Source organism: Homarus americanus, unplaced genomic scaffold (genome assembly GCF_018991925.1).
Source record: "Homarus americanus isolate GMGI-L3 unplaced genomic scaffold, GMGI_Hamer_2.0 scaffold60057, whole genome shotgun sequence".
NCBI lineage: Eukaryota > Metazoa > Arthropoda > Malacostraca > Decapoda > Nephropidae > Homarus > Homarus americanus.
Window position 1 is genome coordinate 26,860 of NW_024734955.1, and position 5,500 is coordinate 32,359.

Below are 5,500 nucleotides of genomic sequence, written 5' to 3' on the forward strand. Positions count from 1 at the left end.
CTCACAGTGCACCACAAATACCAACAATGAAGTTAGCTACCCACACAAGGCCAAAAATGAACCACTCTGCATTTAAAATCTTAGGTTAGCACCTTCTAAAATATATCGTTAAAATTAAAAGCATACAGCATACACAAAATTATACAGTAGTATCAATACACACACTACAAAATATTTAGCGTTAGGACATGTCCAACCTAACACATAATTTTTAATGAATGTTACAGCTACAAAGTACACATCCATTTAACCTTGAACTACTACTACATTTTGCTCCTTCTTCCTCTGCAATTTCTGTGCATCTAGTTCAATAAGATCTCGTTACTGTCTCTTCTGCAACACTTCATGAATTAATGAACCTCATCTAGAATTCTAATATCACAGACCAAAGATATTCTTCAAAGAAACCAATACAGGTAGTCCCCGACTTACAACTGCTTGGACTTACGTCCATCGGTACTTACGACCTGTTTGACCTCACGACCGTCGGGACATACGACCGCTGCAGTCGTGACCAAAAATATTTTCAAATGACGCGATTTTCTATCACAAACGTTTCTGTCCAGGGCGAGAGGCCGGTGCACTCAGTCAGTAGAGCTTAGTTGGTGTTTGGCTATCGTATCCTATATACTGATCGCGCTGTGAACTTCGTTATCGTATTTAATTGACTTTATAATGACTGAAAGCGTAAAAGGAGAGTGCTGGTGGTGCCCAAAGAAAAGGAGACAGGCAATTACTTTGAGATGAAAATGAAGATAATAAGACAGCATGAGAATGGAAAGACTGTAGCAACAACCTCACGACCTGGGTTTCAACACCACCATATCCACTATTCTGAAGGACAAGGAACGTATTCGTGATGTAGTGAAAGGAACAACACCATAAAGGAACTATAATTTCAAAGAAAAGACAAGGTCCTATTCATGATATGGAAAAATTATTGGCGATATGGATAGAAAACCAGATACAGGCGTGTACCCTCAAGCCTTCTAACCATACAGGCTAAAGCAAGAAGCTTGTTCCAAAGCCTGAAGGAGCAGGCAGGAGATGAATGTGATCAAACCTCAGGAAGTCATGGTGGTTTGATAGATTTAAAAACGCTACAGTCTACACACAATGTTAAGGTGGAGTGGAGAGGAGCAGCTAGTGCCAATGTTGGTGCTGCTGAAACTTTAAGGAGGAGTTAGATGAAGTGGGGAAGGGAATTATTTGCCTGAGCAAATATTCAATGCGGATGAGACTGGATTATTGTAGCGCATGCCTCAGCGACTACAGTTTCAAAGGAGTTAATGAAAATGGTTGAGAGTGCAGAAGAGCTCAGTAACGAGGATCTTATTGAACTAGATGCACAGAAAATTGCAGAGGAAGAAGAGACAAAATGTAGAAGAAGAACCTGCACCCCCAAAAGTTTTCATTGAAACAATGGCAGAGGCAATTGCTACAATTAAATAAAGGAATGCAAATGTTTGATGGCATGGATCAAAATTATGAGCTATGCCAAAGTTGACAGAATGATCCAAGATGCACTTGCTTGCTACAGAGAAATTTATAATGAAAAGAAAACAACCAGTCTAAATTACATCTATTTAAAAGTCCCCAGTGCTGTCTCTCACGCCCCACCATGCTGCCTCTTCACCCTCAAGATGATCCAATACCTTCAACCAGCAAGTTTCAGTACAGTAGTACCTCGATTCACGGATTTACGGGTCAATTGAACCCACAGGGTACCGCGGAAAGTTAAAACCAGAAAGTGAACAACAGAACATATGGGATTAATTCCAATAGAGACTGGCTCAACCTCAAATCCACTTTTTCCCAATACCTATGTTGTAGAAAATAACATCTAAATTTTATGATGGTATGCTCACACAATTAATATTTAAGAGAAATACAGTTTGCCAGGTTAATGTCCATTCAAATAATGGACTCAAATCTCCCTCTTCCCAGCTCACTTGAGAAAATGATTGTGAAACACTAGATTTTAACGTTTAGTAATAAATACTCTCAGACTAAAGTTAGGATAATATAATTGACATTTCTGGATTCTTTGCAGGTCAGGGAATATTTTGAATGTAAATTTCATCTATTTTGCACAAAAGATAAAATACTTGCTTTGTGTAAACCAAATTATTACTCTAGATCTAAAATTTGTGTCTATGCAAACCATGATGTTTATATTCAAAATGATCATCGTATTGTAAGAATTCCAGCAACGTAAATTATATTCTGGTGAGTAATTTGTATGAATTTTATGAGCTAAAACAAATATCTTCAGTTAATAAAAAAATATATATTCTTCACGACACTATCTGTCAATCAAAGCACCACCTTGCCTCCTCCTCACACCAGCTGGGTGTCGGTACCAACCCTCCCCCACCTTCCCTCCCTACCAGATAAATGTGTGGGTGAAAACTCTAGATTTAATGTTTAGTAATAAATAATACCTCAGACTAAAGTTAGGATAATATAATTGACATTTCTGGATTCCTTTCAAGGTAGGGAATAGTTTGAATGTAAACTTCATATTTTACACAAAAGATAAAATATTTGCTTTGTGTAAACCAAATTATTACTTTTAGATCTAAAATTTGTATGTCTAATGCAAATCCATGATGTTTTTATTCATAATGATCATCATATTGTAAGAATTCCAGCAATGTAAATTATATTCGCCGGGTAATTTGTATGAATTTAATGAGCTAAACATATATCTTCAGTCTTAAAGCAGATGAATCATAACTAAATTTTGTAAGAAAGTAGAGTATAACGCAGTTAGCTCAAGGGATAGATGGCAGGTAGCTACCGACCCATGGACGATCGTTGAGGCCATGGTCCAAGTAGAACTTGATACCAATGAGGAAGATTGGGATAAACTTAAAGTAGCCTTTGCGGAAATTGTTTGTGAAACAACCCTGAAGATGCCTGGGAGGAATTCACGCGATTAGAGTACAATCTGGAAGATGATCCCCGTTGTTTCTGAGCCAACTTAAAATAACCTCAACCATTTTCTGCCAGTATGGGCCAATGAAAGGTAAAGAACAGACGTTGAAAGATAAATTGTACCAACTTTGCAAAACAGTTGAAGGAGTAATTGAAGTATTATTATCTCTTGTTGTCCAGTAGACACGATGGCCGCACGATTAGAGAGAGATTGGAACAGTTATCTGGGTAACAAAAGTGGGTATCCTAGTATTAGGCAAGTTCAAAACGAACCAAGAACTCTCCAGTAAAGACTGAAAGAGCCAGTAGTGGAACGAACGTAACAGGAGGAGCTTATGTACCACTAGTCAGCGACGATACGGATAGCCCTATACGAAAGTCCTCGTAAAAGTTAGTTGAAGGCGACTGGGACCTTACTGTCCATATTGCCGAATGCAGAGTCATGATACTCTAGTTGCCCTTGAATCCACCTACACGTTCATGTTGGGATTGTTTAGAGTAGGGTGTCGGAGAAACAGTCAACGCTGCCCCGGACGTCAAGTCGCCGGCCTTGTCCAAAGTACAGGTTGTAACTTCTCTAGTCCGGCAACCTAGGACCTGACCAGTGCCGGACCATGGAAATTCACCTTTTCCCTGGATAGATAGTGACTTGAGCTATGCTTGAAGCACTAGCACCACCTTCTGCATCATGGTCTCGAACATATTGAAGGGTTAATGTATAGTAGCTTCAAATTTCGAGAGTTTTAATTTTAACGTATTTTATTGGCAACACAAAAAATAAATAAATAAAAATTTTGACGGCGGAAACTTGAATTTCGACGGGTTTGAACAGCCCGCCAACGTCGCAGACGACGGCATAATCGTGTAAACAGCGCCATTTCTCTGTACAAAAGATTCATGATTGTGTATTACTGAATGTCATTTTATGGGATTAATGCTTGTGTGCAAAATGAGCAATACAATCCATTAATAATACGTAGACTATTAAAACACACGAGGAAATGACACAGCATTGTTTTCGCTTGATTACAAAACCAGTGACTGATTGGTTTTACATATAAAACTGAAGAAAATAAGACCTTGGTTGTAGCTGTAGTAAAATTAATATGGTTGTTTTAAGTAATGTTAATAAATGGAACAATAGAAGTAGCTAACGATAATGGTAAAGAAAAAAGAGAGATCGCAGATGGGCAGACACGGAAAATATATCATCATTACTTTACATAAGAATATGAAAGCAACACTTATTTACTGTTCATATATATTTTAATTAATGTTTCTGAATTTGTTTTATTGAATTAATGTATGTGTGTACAAAATTAACAATACAATTTATTAATAATACGTAATATTAGAGGAGACGACGGCTGCGGCATTGTTTATTAGAAGCTTACGAAACCAGTGACTGATTGGTTCTACATATAAAACTGAAGAAAATAAGACCCTGATTTTAGCTGTAGTAAAATTAATGTAAAAAACTTAATATGGTTGTTTGAAGTACCTGTAATGTTATTTAATGGAACAATATAAGTAGCTAACCATTAATGGTAAAAAAAGGAGACATGGAAAACATATGGTCATTACTCTACATAAGAATATGAAAGCAACACTTATTTACTGCTCATATATATTGAAGGGTTAAATGTTGTACTCTGTATAGACAAGCAGAATGCACAGATGCGGAGGAGAGAGAGAGAGAGAGAGAGAGAGAGAGAGAGAGAGAGAGAGAGAGAGAGAGAGAGAGAGAGAGAGAGAGAGAGAGAGAGAGAGAGAGAGAGAGAGAGAGAGAGAGAGAGAGAGAGAGAGAGAGAGAGAGAGAGAGAGAGAGAGAGAGAGAGAGAGAGAGAGAGAGAGAGAGAGAGAGAGAGAGAGAGAGAGAGAGAGAGAGAGAGAGAGAGAGAGAGAGAGAGAGAGAGAGAGAGAGAGAGAGAGAGAGAGAGAGAGAGAGAGAGAGAGAGAGAGAGAGAGAGAGAGAGAGAGAGAGAGAGAGAGAGAGAGAGAGAGAGAGAGAGAGAGAGAGAGAGAGAGAGAGAGAGAGAGAGAGAGAGAGAGAGAGAGAGAGAGAGAGAGAGAGAGAGAGAGAGAGAGAGAGAGAGAGAGAGAGAGAGAGAGAGAGAGAGAGAGAGAGAGAGAGAGAGAGAGAGAGAGAGAGAGAGAGAGAGAGAGAGAGAGAGAGAGAGAGAGAGAGAGAGAGAGAGAGAGAGAGAGAGAGAGAGAGAGAGAGAGAGAGAGAGAGAGAGAGAGAGAGAGAGAGAGAGAGAGAGAGAGAGAGAGAGAGAGAGAGAGAGACCGAACTGCCGGATGTAAACAAACTTAATTTCCCCGAGGCTTTGTTTTTTTTGTTAAGGGATTAGCCCACCCGGCATAGGTCACTGACCCACATTGGGGCCTGAGGGGCAAAATTTAATACTCCTGTAATAATAAATAATTCAGATAAGTAAAAAAAAAAAAAAAAAAGCTGCCTATCTACCTATTGGACAAACCAAAATTGTCCGGACCACGGGAGTTTCTGGACCACAGAATGCCGGAAGAGAGGTACAACCTGTATTGACATAAGCAG